The sequence below is a fragment of the Myodes glareolus genome, chromosome 7, assembly GCF_982192425.1.
Source record: "Myodes glareolus chromosome 7, mMyoGla1.1, whole genome shotgun sequence".
NCBI classification, from domain to species: Eukaryota; Metazoa; Chordata; class Mammalia; order Rodentia; family Cricetidae; genus Myodes; species Myodes glareolus.
Genome location: NC_142032.1, coordinates 36,325,129 through 36,343,253, shown reverse-complemented (window position 1 = coordinate 36,343,253; position 18,125 = coordinate 36,325,129). Strand labels below are relative to the sequence as shown.

The following is an 18,125-nucleotide window of genomic DNA, read 5'->3' as shown; positions in this document are numbered from 1 at the left end:
TGACCCACAAAATCAGTTAGTACGGTTAGCTGCAGGTTTGTTCTATATGACTTTCATTATGTTGAAGTATGTACATTTAATTTCTAATTTCTTTGGACCTTTTATTATGAAAGAATGTTGAGCATCATTAAAGGCATTTTATGCAGGAATTGAGATGATGTGGTTTCTGTCCCTTTTTTGTCCCGCGCTACCGTCTCGCCAGCAAGAACCACGCGGTACACATAGGATCCTTCTGCAGAAAAGCTTTATGTCTCTTGGGAGCTAGAGCATAAGCCACATGGTGGAGACCCAGATAAGATGGAACCCATCCCTTATATAGGAAACAGACCCTGCTTTGGACGTGTCACTCTTGGATAGGTCCATTGTTCCCAGTCCCAGGTGATGCCTCGGGAGTAGGCGGGGACTCAGTGGGAAATTACCGAGCACATGTGCGTTCACCTGGTGGTGAAGCCGGATGTCAGTGCCATCTTGATAATGGAGAATGTGGCTGCGGCCTTCTACATCTCCCCCTAATTTTACTTCTTTGCAGAAAGGCAACTCCCTAGGAAGGTAAAGATAGAGGTCGCACTTCCCAAAATGAAAACATTAAAATGGGCTTACACGGAATCTGTCCCTAGGCTCATGACACCTGGAACCTATCCGGCCTGCCCTCTGCCAATTTTCTGGGAAAGGGAATATACGGCAGAAAACCCTTAAGCAAAGCGACTTATCTCTCAGAGAGGGCCATTCTCTGTGCGATGCTCTTTAGCTCAACAACCTTCAGGGCTAGCTAAGCCAAGCACTCCACCCTGTGCAATGGACCACAGTCCTAGGGGTGCAGGAGCTGGTTGGCTTAAACCTTACTGCTTTAACATAGATAGCCACATATCAGTAGAGGCCCCCTGTTCCAGGGCAGCCAGCGCTTGTGCAATAACCACTTTGTCCCTACGATTTTGGGATTTGAGTCAGCAGACCATCCAGAGGAGAAACACTAATCCATAGCATAGGACTGTTCCAAAACATTTCCACCCCCACCCATTCTTTGAAGTAGGGGAAGAAAGACACGACCCAGGACTGTAATCCTATGGCCAAGCTTATAAATCATCTCTAGGACGGTAGGGGGAGGGGACCCAGAGTCATATTGGTTGTAGAAAGTCAAGGAAACACCGCCATCCTATGGCTGACTGGTAACAGCTTCGGGAAAGCTGAGAGTGTCCTCCATCGGTGCTCTGTCATCCATCTGCAAAATGGCAGGAGGAACAGCAGCCAGGTCCTCAGGCGAATCCGTGTGTTGTGGATCACTCTTCACTGTTCGGGTCAATCGCTCTGGCAGCCAGAATGGGCTTTCTTGATCCTGTGGGAAGACACAAACAGCTCCCCTGGATCTCAATAAGATGGGATCCGGGCCTTTCCATTCATTAGAAAGCACATCTTTCCACTTAACCAACTCTTTGGGCCGCTGCGGATCCGAACAATGTCGTGTTGCAGCATTTTGGCCATTATCATCCAGATTTAAAAAATTTATGGTGAACAGAGCCATGGCGATGGCCATTCTTGGCATCGGGGGCAGTTCCTTTATATTATTCCCCCCTTTTTGTTTAAATAGATATTTATCCAATTTTTAATTTAAATAACCATGGCATTTTGTAACCTATCTTGAAGATACCCATAGTGTTTAGCAGAAATAACTGACAGGATAAGGGAAACTGATAGCAAGCAATAGTACAGCAACAATAACATTGCAATGTACAGCAACAACAGCATAGCAATAACTGACAGACCAAGGGCAGGAGCTGGACCATCCCTCAGGAACCCGCCAGCTCCGCAGCAATCAGGCCAGACAGCTCCATAGCAGAGGCTTTGTCCTCAGGCCTCTGGACAGATGAATCCACAGCATGAATGTCAGTAGATGTATGTCAGCATTTCTAGAAAAAAACATAAACAAACTCTTCTCCCAAAATAACATTTAAGAGTATTAAAAAACTCAGTGTAAAAATTTAGCACAGTCAGTACTGGAAGTAGGCTGGTCTTGAACTTAGAGACCTATAGGTCTCTGTTTTAAAGAGCAATCTTGTTTGTCTGTGTCATTATAGTAGGCCTTAGAATTAAACCATTTTAAATCTGGCACAGATGAGATTATTGTTTTAAAAATATGAGAAAACCGTTTTCCTGTTTTCAGCCTGGAGTCCTAAGATGACGTGGCCACTGGGGAACCCATATGGGGATCTCTGTTTTTTACGGTATGGGCCGTGTTGCCCCAGTGGCGCCTAGGAAAAACCCAGGCCCTGTTTGTTGATATTAGATTTAAGATTTATTGGCTCCCGTATTTCTTGCTGGTACGGTGGCCTCGGGCTCCAGAGCCCGCCCGCCATCCAAGGGCTGTGTGCGGCCCTGGGCCTGCTCGCTGCGCAGCTCCCTGTGTCCCAAGCCAAGAAGTGGCGGCTCCACCCCCAGGCGCCCCTGCCTTCCCCGCGGGGCTAGCCTCGTTCTCTGAGGTCTGAGGCTGTGTTGGTGGCGGAGTGTGGCGGGAGCCGACACCCAGACCAAGGCTGCACAGGCCGGCAATAACTCAAGGTCCGCGCCAGAGCCTGCGGCTCAAGGGGCCAATGGGAGAGGCGGCGAACAGGGCCGCTACTCTACTAGCCAACTCTCAACACCTGTGCCACAGCAAAAGCGGCTGTAAACCCAATCACCCCGAAATCGAAGGGCCCTTCGCATCCACCTCCCTGCGGATCCTGAAACACCAGACAAGCCAAGCGTATACACAGCAATCTTTCAGGAGGACTTGAGTTCTTTAAAATGTTAAGCAGTTCTTAAAAACTTAAGTCGCACTATGTAGATGTAATACGGTACTGTCTGTTTACTGCATTTAAACCTTAATTGTGCTTTTATTATGATAAATACGACCAGCCCTGTCTGAAGTTAGCATCGTTTAGCATAGCCAAATGGAATCAGAGCCATTTTACCCTCAGAGACCCTCACAGTTTTAGGTACATTGTAAGCCTTCTGGCCCGGCTGCCTGTGGCACCGCTGTGACATCCTCCAGGCCAGGCACCAACCGAGTCGCACCAATTGAGCCGGCGCAACGTGCTCCCCACCATAGCCACAGAGCAAAGCTCCGCTCCAGCCGCCCTCCAGCCCCAGCTGCACCCATTCCGAGCCCAAACCGGTGCATGGAGCAAAGCTGAACTCAGAGAAGCAGGCTTGAAAGGACCTCATTTAATCTTTAAGGGAATTTGGGCGTCGTTTAGTCTCTTTGGCTGCTTCCTGCTGTTATTGGGCCGTTGCATTCTTAGGGGTATACACTACAACATTTCAGGAGGTCTCGGTGATTCAAACCACGTGGATCTCAAGCACGTACTTAGGCTCCCATCCTCCGTGGAGGCGAAAACAGAACCTCTCCTCCACAACATCACACTCTCAAGCCCATGCCTTAAATCTAAACTACCTTTTTTAGCAGCTCCCAAATTCAAATATCCCTCTCCTGTCCAGTACACAAAAAACAACACGAACAACACAACACAAAGCCTTCGACCCTGCAAATCAGCCTTCTCCCCCATCTCCACTCTCCCAAAATCACCAGGAGGTCCTTTTTAACTTATTTTCTTTTCTGTCTCCCCCATTCTTTACCGGGGGGTCCTTTTTAACTTATCTGGGTGCGCGCACAACCTCCCACTGCTGCTCAGTTTCTGATATGCTCTCTGGACTTTAGAACGTACCTCTCTGAGCACGCATTCCTGCAGTTCTGAATCCTCCTTGTGTCCAAGGGGTCTCCGGCGGTGCAAAGTTCTTCTTTTTCTTCTTCTTCCCGGGTATCGGCACCAGATGTCCCGCGCTACCGTCTCGCCAGCAAGAACCACGCGGTACACATAGGATCCTTCTGCAGAAAAGCTTTATGTCTCTTGGGAGCTCGAGCATAAGCCACATGGCGGAGACCCAGATAAGATGGAACCCATCCCTTATATAGGAAACAGACCCTGCTTTGGACGTGTCACTCTTGGATAGGTCCATTGTTCCCAGTCCCAGGTGATGCCTCGGGAGTAGGCGGGGACTCAGTGGGAAATTACCGAGCACATGTGCGTTCACCTGGTGGTGAAGCCGGATGTCAGCGCCATCTTGATAATGGAGAATGTGGCTGCGGCCTTCTACACTTTTTCCTTTAAAACATAATCTTATAAATTATAGAAGTTGCAAGTAAATAAACACATCACATACCAAATTAATCAGATCCAAATTCATTGAATTTTGACAATTGACATTTGCAACATGAGCTGCTTTGTTTCACATTAAATTTTACACATTAGTACCTGATACATTTTATGTATTCATTCACTACCCAAACCCAAAATTCCATGACAGAACTGAAACTAGAAATCAATTAGCTTTAAATTTTCTCTCATAACTTGTGTCTATTTGGGTACAGTGTAACATGAAGAAAAGAGAATAAGGAAGGCTGAATGTAAAGGGATGAGAAAGTACTGAGTCCACACAGTGCATGAATGATCAGCGCTAGGCAGGGTCCTGAGAGGTATGAGGAATCCTACTGAACAATTCACGAGGAGTGGGTCAGTAAACAGCTTTTCTTCATGGCTTCTGCTTCAGTTTGTGCCTCCAGGTTCCTGTTGTGAATTCCTGGCCTGACTTCTTCAGCGACGGAGTCTGGCTTGAGAACTGTGAGAAGAAACAAACACAACTTACTTTTTCTGATCATAATGTTTTATCAGAGCAATAGAAACCTTGATGAAGACAATAAGTTTTCAAAGAAGTACCCCCTAATGTGTAACAGGAAGGCTGCTTGTTTGTCCCGGCTGTCCAGAACTGAAATAATCACACAGAAACCATATTCATTAAAACACTGTTTGGCCCATTAGCTCTAGCTTCTTAGTAGCTAACTCTTACATTAATTTAACTCATTTCTATTAATTTGTGTATCACCACGTGGCAGTGGCTTACTGGCAAAAATTCTAACAGGTCTGTCTCAGGCAGAGGATCCATGGCTTCTCTGACTCCACCCTTCTTCCTCTCAGGCTACAGTTCCGTCTTCCCTGCCTACTTAAATTCTGCCCTATCAACAGGCCAAGGCAGTTCCTTTATTAACCAATGAGAGCAACACATAGACAGAAGGACCTCCTACACCACTAATGATTCTCATTATTTCACTGCAACGTGTTATGATCATCTCTATTTTTACCTCTAATTTTATTAATTTGTATTTTCTCTCTCTTCTGTTTAGTTTGGCTAGGGATTTGTCCATCTTGTTTAATCTTTTCGAACTACTAACTCACTGTTTGATTCTATCTACTTTTGCTTTTATTGATTTTGAATGTTAAACAACTTGACATTCATGGGGTGGCAGGGAGGGACAAATCCTACCTGATCACTCTGTAAAATCGATTTCATATATTGGATTCATTTTATTAGCAATCTGTTGAGAACTGTTGATTCTATATTCACAAACAACATAGATTGAGATTTCCTGTGTGTTTTTGACACCTTACTAGGATTCTCATTCTGGAACTTGGGTAATGTAGGTCTCACAGAACAACTTGAGAAGTGCCTTTTTTTTTCCATTCTCTGCTTTGGAAAGATTTGTGAGATGTTGGTATAAATATTTTTTCAGAATACTTGCTTGAATTCACTAAATAAAAAGCACAGACCTGGACATTACTTTGTGGGTTTAAAGTGAGTATTTTACATTCCTTAGGCTTTTCTATTTCTCGAGAAAGTTTTGGGAATTTTTGTCTTTCTCAGACTTTGTTCCCGTTCTCTAACTTGCCTGTCTTACAACAGCTGCTCGTGGCATCTTCTTATGCTCCTTCTTCATTGCTGCCAGCAATAATTCTGCTTCTTGCTTTTTTAAGATTAATTTCTTCTTATTTTATGCATATGGCTGTTTTACCTGCCTGTATGTCTGCACACTATGCATACGTAGTGCCTGAGGAGACCAGAAGACAACATCCTAGCCTCTGGAACCGGAGTGACAGATGGTTGCTAGACATCTTTTGTGGGTACAGGGAACTGAACCCTGGTCCTCGCAAGAGCCGCAAGTGTCTAAACAGTGGAGCCACCTCTAGAACCCCTTGATTTTACCTCTTTAATTTAACTCGTTATTCTCTTCCTTGTCAGTTTGGCTAAAGCTTTGTCAATTTTTTGGTTCTTTTTAAATAACTGAATTGGTGTCATTGAGTATTTTCTATTGTTGATAGCCACAGTCTCTGTTTTACCCATTCCTAACCTACTGCTTATTAGTGTCTCCATTTTACTTGATTTAGGTATAATTTCTCTAGTTTCTATTGGATTTGTGGTCTTTATCTTTTACAACACCATATATTAAAGCTGTAGGTATCTGATATCCAACTGATCTGTCGCATTTCTGCTTTCATTCATCTCAGATATTTTCTTAACTTCCCAGTGATTCCGCTTCTGATGCATTGATTGGCTAAGAGTTGTTAAATTTTGAACCATGTGTGAATGTCTTGCATATTTATAGTTATATTTCAAATTTAATTCTATTGTATGCCTTTAGTCTTTTCATGTTTATTGAGACTTGTCTCACGGCTGAGAGCTTCCTCTAGCTGCCTGGGACAATACATGTGTTCCAATACTGTACAGCTCTGGAGACACCAGAGATGCTGTGGTATGGTAGCTTTGTAGACTTTTTCAGGTTATCTGTTTCCTTGTTACTCTTAATGTTATTTGTTACGTCTGTTATCAAAGTGTAGGACTGAAGTCTCAAAGTGTTACTGTCCAATTATCTATTTCCATATTTGTGTTGATTTTTGGTTGATGTTATTTTGGGTATCTTTTTGGTGCATATGTTGATAATTTAGGTCTTCTTAATGAATTAACTTGATCATCATAAAATATTCTTTATGGGTGTCTTTTTCTGTTTCTTTTAACACTGGTGGGTTTATTCCGACTCACCCAGAGCTTCTATTTGTCTGATATTTCTTTCCCCAACATCTTGCTTTCATCTGTGCATTTGAATGTAAAGGCTATTGATTATAGATTTTGTACATTTTGATTGGCAACAGGATCAAATTGCTCATTCTGATAACATTTTTGAATCTAATTTCATTTGCTGTTATAAATATGTGGAGACCCAAAAATGTGAGCCTAGTCTACCTTGTCTGAAGGTCAGAGAGTTTGAGCTTACTTTTGCTCTTTCAAAGTTGTTGATGATAGGAGTGCCTACCAAACAAGATATCCTGACCTAGGGTGTGGTTACTTGGTGTTTTGAACATTAAGATAGCCATAGAGAGTGGGAGGGTGTTGGGAGGGGGGCGGAAATAGAAACTTTTATAATTTAATAAACTTTGAAAAAAAAGATAAAAGAAAGAAAGAAAGAAAGAAACATGGAGGAACTGTGAACAAAATTACCAACATTTTCTGTAAAAATAAAAGAAAGATTTATAAATGAAAAAAAGAAGATAGCCATAGAGATAGATCCATTCCACCATGACCAAAGGTCAGAGAATTGAAGCATACTTCTGCTCCTTCTTTTGAAATAGGAGGCTTGACATAGGGAGTGGCTGCTTACAGGATCCTTGGTCTAGGGTGCGTTCACTGCCCAAACATCAAATACTTTTCTCAAGAAATAATGGCTTGATGTCTCAAGTATTGGAGCAAGTAACTGTTTTGGTTGTCCTTTGTATCATGTTAAAGCAGTCTTTTGCCTTCTTCCCTGCTTTTGTATTGAGGTATAAAAGGGTATGAAAAATAAACGCAGGTGAACTCAGAACTCAGAACTTGGAAATTTAGCATTCAGAAACTGCTGCTGAGTTGCTCTCCCAGTACTATCCTGTGTCTCTGTGTTTCTTTCTTATCTGTGTTCTTCCTACCTAACATTTCTAATTCTCAAGCCCCTACCCTGAAATGTACAAACCTGCTGCGGCTAGGATCACGGAAGGAGTCGCCCTAAAAGAGGTGGCTTGCAACACAAATATGGTTAGACTTGTAACTGTTTACATTTTGATTTGATATGTGTGTCTCATGTATTTTTTTCCTTTTCTAGTTCTCTTTTTTCCCCCACAGCAATGGGATAAACCAAATTGTACATGCTAGTCAAGTGCTCAGCCCCTGATCTCCATTCCCAGCCCTCTGCTTTACTTGTTTCTGTTCCACTAAGTGGGTTCTCCTGGTCTAATATTTCAACTTTAATAACTTTTAGAGTAGAGTCTAAAATTATTTTTCCATTTGTTCTGTAGCTTATTATGTGTGCATTAAATTATCTAAATCTACTTTGAACTTACAAAAACTCAATTCTAGTGAAATATGGAAACTGCATTCCTCCACCCCTTTATTCTTCACTTTCCTTTGGTGTTACAGTTATACATATTATGTTCACGTGTGTCACACACTCAACAGCGCATCTCTAAAGTATGATTTTGTATCCTATTCTGTCTTCAGAACACTGACAGAAGGGAAAGATAAGCACACACGTGTTGTACTTGTGTTCTCCTCTTGCTTCCTCCGCCTCCCCTCCTCCTTCTGCCTTCGTCCTCCTCCTCCTTCCCATTCTAAACTCTTTATCTTTGACTCTTTTCTCTCTCTGAATTCAAGTTGCCCTCAGGTGTCATTTCTTTACTCCAGTAGTTTTCATGATGTTCTTTTCCTTGGTAACATCTTCATCTTCAGTGGAAAAGAAACCATAGATTGATAACATGTTAAGCTTGTTTGGATTGTTCTTCAAGGCTTCTAATTTTGATTTTGTAAGTGTGGACATTTAAAAGTCCAAACACTAAGCCAGGTGGTGGTGGCACACACCTTTAGTCCCAGCACTCAGGAGGCAGGGGTAGGAGGATTTCTGTGAGTTCGAGACCAGCCTAGTCTACAAGAGCTAGTTCCAGGACAGGCTCCAAAGCTTCAGAGAAATCCTGTCTCGAAAAACAAAACAAAACAAAACAAAACCCAAAACAAAACAAAACAAACAAACAAAAGACCATACATTGATCTTTTATTATTATTTTATAAAGGGAAGAATCTTTTTAACCACTCATTCTCTGAGAAAGTAGGAAGTCTAACTTCAGAGAAAGAACTGTCCTTCCCAGGAAAATGCCACACAGTTAGAATATTCACTCATAGTTATGTGAGTTCTGTAGAGGACTGGAAACAGTATTTCTGATCAGCATTTGGGGACTTTGGGTTGATGCAATGCCACCTTCAGCAGCTAGTTCACTTGAGATGTATTGTCTGTGAGTCGTGAACTACATTAAGCACTACATGCCAATTTACTTAACACCCACAAGGTAGATGAGTTATCCTGAACGTTATTTACAGTCAAGAAAATAGAGGCTCAAAGTGTTGGATACCTTGTCTGCAGTTCCCCAGGGTCAGAGCCAGGCTTCAAACCTCAGGGTTTGGGTTCTAACGTCTGAATCCTAATTGGCTTCACTGTTCTCTGGCAGGCTAAATATGGTTCTAGACTTTAGTGGGCTTTTAGACGTTAACTCCCGCTGAGATCTTACTTTTGCCCGGAATAGTGGGAAAAGAATTTCATTGATGTGTTACAGAAAAAAAGCCCTTGAGTCAGAGAATGGTAACAGCTGCCTTATGTGCATCAAATCAGAGATCATACATACTGTGTTAACAGAAAGAATACAACAGGGTGGGCGTACTACACAATTACCTGTGAAAGCCAAGACTTTGGCTATAAATTTTGACTTTCTTTCAGACTCACATACTGTAAATCATCGAGTCTTATTTTTTGAAGTTGATTTGCTTGCTAATTTTCTTTCAAGTTGACCTATATTTATGTGCTTCCACGTGATAATTCAATATGTATATATAATGTATAACATCAGAGTGATTGACATTCCCATTTCCTCATTGTTTCTTGGTATTTGTTATCTTTGAGATCCTCTCTTCCAGTTCTTCATAAAGCGTACTCAATGGGTTGTTAAGAACTTTGATCCTTCTATTGTGCCATTGAGCTCTGAAATATACTCCTTCTGGCTAGCTGCCTTTCAGATCCCATTACCCTCCATCCCTGCTCCTTGGATCTTCTAGACCCTAGTAGACACCATTATTTTCTTTTCTTTTAGGTCAGTGTTTTAAGCTTCTACATGTGAGGGATACATGCAGTATTTTTGTATCTTATTTTACAGAACAGAGGGCGAGGATCACCATATCTTATTATTTAGCACGCTGACTAACAAACTCTCCCATTTTTTTTTCAGATTTGTATTTCTTGGCTTTCCTGGAGTATTTTATCAGTCTGCTTCCTGTATCCTGTCTCTAGTCTTGTTTTTTTTTTTCTCTACTGCATCCATTCTGAGGACTGAATTTTTAAAAATAGGTCTCAGGATATCACCTCCCTTTTAGACCTTTTATTTATTTTAAGAATAAGTTTTACATGATCTTTAGTCATTCCTACTGGGTTTCTTTTGTTAATAGACTTATTGCACTAGCATGAAGGAATTCAGATGGGTGATGAATGCATTTTGTTTTTAATATAGCCATTTTTCTATTTTATTTTATTTTTTATTATTTATTATTTTTTATTTTATTTTATTTTATTTATTTATTTATTTTATTTATTTTTATTTATTATTTATTTAATAAATAAATATTTATTTATTTATTTTATTTCAGTTTAGTTTCTGTCCTTTAAGTTTGTTTAAGATATAATTTCATTATTTTACCTTTTCCTTTCCTCCCTCCAACCCCTCCCACTTTCCACTCCCCAGTTTAAGGTCTCTCCCTAATGCCCTGAAAATGTTCTGAATTAAACGCTTGTATGGTGCTTTCTTGCTACTGGGGGTTAAAGATGAATAACAGCCGTCCCAGAGACACACAGGAAATTTTAATTTAGTGTGTCAAACATTGATAAGACAGATTGGAAGTGAAGGTAGAGGAGAGACATATTGATGCCAGTGTGTGAGCCTGGGGGCTACCAAGTGAGGAGAAAGACTTTAGTCCCAACAGAGAGGAGGCCACATGGGAAAATTGTTTAAGGAAGTACAGGGTGGGGAGAAGAACAGCAATTGTGAGAGGTGGGGAAGCGTTGGGGGGTTTGGGGGGAACAATGAGCACTCTCTTCGATTGGAATAAAGGTGACATGGGAGATAAAGATGGAAGCAGGGGTGGGATTCTAGGCCTCTGAGAGCAGTGAGGTTATCCAGGGAGAAACTGAGGACCAGAGGTGGATTTCAAGCTGAGCATTACTGGGCAGATGAACACCCTAGGGCTGACGTTCTGCTCATGATGTTGGCAGTCAAGGGAAGGCTTGTCTATCCATTTAGTTTTTAGTTTTTAGTTTTTTTTTTTTGGAGGGGGCGTTGCCAACTGACCTGAATTTGTTCTTCCAGGAGTCAAAGCTAAACCTCTAAATCCCTGAAGATGGAAAGGTTTTATAGGACGAGATACTCAATATCTGTTGGCATGGGTCCATATTTTACTGACTTGATGTGGAGCAGAGACACAAATGAAAGTATTGAATGTTCTAAAGAACCCACAGATTAAGTTGTTGAAAGGTGACATTTTTTTCCTTCATGAGCTAATGGTGTATTCTTTTAAAAATTAGCAACTTTACCTTGAGGTTTTTAATACCTCTGAAGATGCTCACATTCATACAGTCAGAGTGACGGGCTTTCTAATTGGAATGTGGTTGACACCTTAAAAGGCTTCTATTGTTATCTTTAAACTCACATGTCAGAAATTGTTCTCTGCATACAGTCTGTTCTCTATTCAGTGTTACTGTGTGGCAATGCTGGTATAGAATGGAATAGCACTTCTAAGTTCCTAGTTCTAATTGTTGGACAAGCATCTTGACGATGTCAGACTAATCTCTTCTGATTGGTGCTGTATAGATGCAGGTTGACAACATAAACCCCTGATGCAGTAGACCATCCATCACCTGCCATGGGAGGCATTTTTATCTCAAGCTTTATGAACAGAGAAGCCATTTACAATCATGTTTCCGAGTGAGTTTTCTAAAGAGTGTGACTTCTTTAGTTTACCACCCACCTCTTCCTGAGGCGCAATCGCCTGAGGCCATGATGGAGTTCAAGATGCGGCAATACATTTCCAACACATCCGTCCTCTTCCTCAGCAGCACACACACCTTTGTCTTTCAGATTCGCTCTTCGCATCATCTGCTTTACCATTGAACCCCCATCACACGAAGCGATGCGGCTCAGAAAACATTGTCACAGCCTGCTTCTCACCAGAATAATTGTTTTCCCCTTTACCCAGTTCTTAGTTTCTTGGTGGAAATAGCAGCCACCCAATCATGACGGAGTAAGGACAGGCATCTCCCTGTGCCCCAAGAGACTCTGACCTATAGGACCCACAAGATTAGTCCCCTGGGAGTAGTTTTATACAGCGGAATATACTCTGAGCAGTTACTATTGTTTTGATTGACACATGGACAGTCATAAGTTTTAATAACTGAATTATTAAAATTCAGCTTCCTTGTCTTTGAGGCTGATCATAGCCATAGTTAGGTGACTAGCAACTACTTGTTATGCATACATGCTCTGGCATATATTATATATAAATATGTATGCATGCACATACATATACATGCACACTTGATTCTTGTTATCATAGTAATTATGTTCGATAATGTTTACAGACACAATCAGTAAATATTAAAGAATTGTTTCAGGACTGGAGAGATGGCTCAGTAGTTAATAGCACTTGCTGCTTAGGCAAATTCTCATTTCACCAACCAATCTTGTTGCAGTTTAAAGACACCTTAATACACATTATTGATCCACTAGCGTTGAACTCCCGGTCAACAACACTGCAATCAGGCCCAGCGAAAGCTTTTCTGTCACTTGATAAAACATATACAGAACTTTTGGCCTTTTCTTTCTTCAGAATACTAGCTAGCCCTTCAATACCATGGTGGGGGCTATTAAAAGATCTAAGCCCCCAACAAAACCACAGAAAACCAGAAGTGCGTGGCCCTAGATAAGCCATCGAAAGTCGCTTGTTTTTAGCATAAAAGCTGGAACAGAAGTGACATGTGTCCTTGCTTGGACTTCCGTTGAGTGGGATGTGTCCTCTGCGTGAGTTATATGTTCACGCCTCTGAATAGCCCCAGATGTTTAATATTGATGTTGATTATTAACCAGCTTAGATTGAGAAATGGACGCCCCAGGGATTAGAAAAGCAGTTCCCCAGTGTGTTTGTAAGGTTATTTCAAAAGATAATGGGTACAGGGGCAGCATCTTAAGAGGTGCCCGTGGGTTAAGATGAACCTTTGTCTAAGGGGTTGAACTCTCCCTGCTGGTGACCCTGTGCTGAGGGAGACCAGTGTTAAACAGGAATTCAGAGACCCCATGTAAGGCGAAGAGGAAGGCTGAAAAGTATTTTAAATTTCAGAACTCTCCTCTGCCCACCGGGCATTTTCATTTTCACCGGATTCTTAAAAGCAGGCAACCTGTTGTGAGTGTGGAGGAAAGAATGCCTGTGTGGCGGCTGAGTGGGAGGACACCAGACCATCACATCTTCCCATGCTTCATTTGGGAACTGGGTAATTTTCAGATGGTTCTTATTTACAGAGGAGGCTCAGATCATGATTCCATTTCATCCGAAAAGCTAGCAGGGATCCAGTGCCTCGAGGCTCCGGTGCCAGGATTTGCTCCGTTGTGAATCCAGAGCACCTGCTCTTTCATAAGGCCCCACGGCTAGAAACATGTAAAAACCTTACTAGGTTGGTACAGGGAAAGGAGAGTGGCAGATTTATCATCCCAGAAAGTGTCAAATGATACCTTGGTGGCCTGAGAGAGTTAACGCCCTCCAAAGCAGGCAATTTACCAGTCACTGACTGAGAAAAGAATACGGGATCAGAAGGCAGTAGTGTGGGGAAGGGGCTCACTGGAAACCCTAGAGCCTGACTCTCTTCTATATCTTCCTCAGTGCGCATCCAGGTTTTCTTGAAAGCAGAAATGTAGGCACACACAAACACACACACAGACACAGACACACAGATACACAGATAGACACACATGCAGACACACAGACAGATGTACACAGACACACAGACAACAGATAGACACACACAGACACACAGATAGACATACAGACACACAGATAGACACACAGACACACAGATAGACACATAGACATACAGACACACACACACACACACACACAGAGACAGACACACACAGACACAGACAGAGTGAGCAAGTGAGAGAGACAGACAGGAGAGAGAAGAGAGAGACAGAGTAAGACAGAGAGAGAGAGAGAGAGAGAGAGAGAGAGAGAGAGAGAGAGAGAGAGAATACAAAAAGTCAGGTCCCCAGCAGGGAGGGGTCCAGACTGGAACTGTAGTTTATCTGAACCCAGATACCTGGGGGTATGACGACAGCTCAGGAGGTGAAGTTGCTCCCTCACAGTTGCGATGTCCTTCTAGGACTGGGCTTGACCTAGGTTCTCGTATCTCATGGCTAATACCTGTCTAGTTCCTCTGCTTCTTCCTTGCATCCTGTACCGAAGAATTCATTTGGCATTTGTGTGGTACTTTGTATCTGTGGAATGATGGTTTTCCCATTTCCCCATGGCAAGAGATGCTGTCAGCAAACTAATCTCTACGATGACTCATATTTTTTGAGGATGAAATTTATTTCGATGTTTGTAAAATTGGCCTCCACCAGCAGGCTTTCCTGAACATAGGCAATGTGAAAGCAAGGCTCTTTGTCTTTAAGTTAGTGTGGCTGTCTTCCTTCTGCTGAGTCAGCAACATTTGACACTAAGCCCTTTGGTTTTGCTTGTTTGAAGTTGAATGCCAAGGGTTTGCAGGTGTGTATTCAGCATGAGTGCTGGGGAATCCCAGGGCTTCCTAGAAGAGGAATGCAAAGCAGAATGTGGTCCAGCAGAGTCCTGTTCCAAAACAGTGTCTTCACTCTAATCCAGGTCAGTCTAATTTACTGCTTAGCACTGGGGCGCTCCCATAAAGTCAATGATTAGGATTATGGGAACATCTTCCAACATGCCAACTACAGAGAACCTGTGTGCTATGGTAACTAAGCATGCTGGTGCAGGTGCTGAGGTGAGAAGCAAGGTGGGTTATTTTCTCGAAAGAACATCTGTGTCAACGGACAAGGCTATCCAGAATAGAAGCAGAGAACACTCTTTGGTTGTTGGCCTCACTTCTGGGATGTGTCTTGGAAACACTTGTGCATGGCTTGGTATTTTGGGTTGACACGTTCCTTCCTCTGCCTTATCCTGTTTCCTCTCAAGTACTGAAGCCTTGTGTTGATTTAGTATTCTGTATTCATGGCATGCTATAGTGAGAGGAGGAGACTTTGGATCCGGGTAATCAGGTTCCCCATTGCACAGACCATGAATCTGGGAGCTAGAATTTAGTCGCTTATTCCAGGTGACCCCAGTGAGTTAGCAGCAGACCTGGGAGCAGATCCCATGCTTTCTTGCATCGTGCCATGACTACCTACAAACCTGCCTGTAACATAAATCATGTCAGGGGAAACTCTTATGGCAGTAGACAGGGCTTTCAGGAATGGGATGTCAAGCGATGTCTCAGTAAAACTATTTCTAATTAACTTATATGGGCTCTGATACCTAGCAACACAGTGCCCTCTGGTCCATGTCATGGGACTGCCACAGATGTGAAACGGACAAATGGCAGGCTTCCCAGTTCTTCAGCTGACATAGAAGAGAATTACCTGCCTGACGTGTAAGACCTTGCCTTAGATCTTGTTTCTACCCCAGTGTTTACTGTGGTTCTCTGTAAAGGTAGCAGGATTCCAGTTGTTTTACCTGTAATATTTCTACATTACTTAAGCAGAAGATGTTGGGATAAAGATCACATCAGAGAAAAAATGGGCTTGCTGCCTTTTGGTCTTAGAGAGTTCATCTAACTCTTCTGGGTCTGAGTTTCCTCATCAGACAAAGGAATCAGACCAACAGTTTTCTTTCCAGTGCTAACAGTGCATGGGTAAAGAAAAACCAAAATGAACGAAAACCCAAAGCAAGAACTTTTCAATAAATAGGAATTTTTATTGAGACATTGGATGTGTTATGTGTATGTGTATAAACACGTGTGCATGCATGCACACTTGACTTGCTCTAGAGGCATAATATATGAAAGGTAGTTTATAGTTTTGAAAATTAAATGCACATGGGCTTAAATGGCTCTTCAATTGTAAACGGGCTCACTGTTTCTTCTTTGGTCTACTGGACAACAGTAACAATAACCACTATAAAATCAGAAGCTTTTCAGTGGTTTATAGAGGGGGAGATTCCTAAAATTTATCCTCAGTTAAATTAAAATGAAATCCGAGAAAGGTATTTGTTTAATTTGAAAGGCACGTTGCAGTATGTATTCGGAAACCATATGACTCATTCCTCTGACTGTCATAAACCACCGAGCTCTGACAACCTGAATACCACAGCGCACATTGTACTGAGGCTGGAGATGCTATGACTCACGTTCAGGGTGTTGGAGTGAGCGAAGGCTCCGGGATTTGATTTATAACTCGAGGTGAAACCATGAAACCACATGGACTGCTCTCTGAGAAGAAGTATGACCAATTGCACCTGTACTCCTCAAAGCTAAAGCTCCTAAAGTCCCCACTCAGCATACCTTGACTCTCGACAGTGCTCAGAGGGTATTAATCATTGACTGTTCTATGGAAAGAATTTGCTTAAGGGGAACTGACAACATTTTCATATAATTCCTCCAAGTTCAAGCAACGGATGGGGGGAGTGTCATGGAATCAGAGACTCTTAAGAGTAAAAAGAGGCCATTTAATTCAATCTTCTTATTTTATAGATAGGACGATTGAATCAGGAAGGTTAAGAGACTCGCAGATGGTCACAGAGCTAGTTCCAAGTACCCACGGGAATGAAAACACGTGTCTTGTAACTCCATCCAGCACACTATGCTCCAGCCCCACTGGCGTAACCAGTACCCTTGTCTATTGTCCAGCCCCTCTGGTGTAGCCATTATTTAAATCCACGGGCTCACCTATCAGACATTGTTTCCTATGTGCTAAGTGTTTTACGTGCCCTAAGTCTATTAATCATGAAAATTACTCATTTATCATCAAGGTGACTCAGTTTGGAGTGGTCCCCAATATATTAAGGTCACATAGCAACTAAGACACGAGACTGGGATAGGAATTAAGGCAAACTAAATTGGAGCCAAGCTAGAGTATTTAGGAAACATTTAAATTTCACATGAGAAATACATGATTTTTTTTATTGTACAACAGCTTTATTAGGATTTAACTTATCCATCATAAAATTCAACCAATGTGTACAATCAAGAGATTTTGGCATACTTGGAGGGCAAAGTCACCATCGCCACTATCTAATTTTGGTGCACTTTTGTTAACTCTCACAGCGACATGCAAACCATTAGCAATCCCCTCCTGTTTACACACGATTTTAAAATCACGAGCTTACGCCAGATACTTCACGGGGCAAATTTAATGAATCACGCTGTATTTACATTTGACAGCTATGGAAAATTTAGAATGGGCTAGCTCAGGGTCATTTTTTTCCTCAGGCTGTTTCAAATGCTTGGCTCTTAGAAACAACTTGCTAGCACCATATTTTGCTGGTATTTGATGACCCTGTTACAGAAATAGAAAACCATCTATTACCCCATCCATTTGGATTTCTTCCAGTTCAAATTTGACTCAAGTCTGCTGTGTGCTAGATGTTGATAAGTTATTTGATTTGGAGTAGAATGGACCCTGAGGCTTCTGAGATTTCACTACACTAAATGTGGTGTACAAGCTGGGCTAGTGCTGGATGTAATTGGTTGGGTGGCTATGATGTCTGATTTCTCCATTTCTCTTTCAAAAGTGCTATTTGTTAGTAAACTGACTAGGTGCCTGGTTTTGGTGATTGGGCCTGTGACCCATATTATTTCTGGACATGAACTCTGGAAGAGTCAGTGAAACTCAGGTAGACTAACTTTATTGTGTCCTGAGAGAGGTGTGTTTCCAAGTGCAGTTTTTAATCTCTTCTCAAGTTCATTCTCTAGTGACATGTGTTGAGTCAGAAGGCAGGAAGTTTTCCCTCTCAGGAAACCTCTTGATGAACTTCACTCTGTTTCCCACCACAAGATTGTTTCAGTGGCTATAACTTAAACTTGAGGCTGAATCTAGCACTTGTTCCCATTAGAATCAGCAACTAGGAATGTAGGAGTAGAAGAAACTTGT

General features: G+C 42.1%; 1 long non-coding RNA gene across 1 annotated transcript; it reads right to left on the bottom strand.

Moving 5' to 3' along the window:
- Positions 1–937: 937 nt before the first annotated feature.
- Positions 938–3,692, bottom strand: LOC148121348 (uncharacterized). Its single transcript, XR_015738369.1, has 2 exons — positions 1,761–3,692; positions 938–1,333 (listed from the first exon to the last, which is right to left on the bottom strand). It is a non-coding gene; the product is annotated as an uncharacterized LOC148121348 (long non-coding RNA).
- Positions 3,693–18,125: the final 14,433 nt, after the last annotated feature.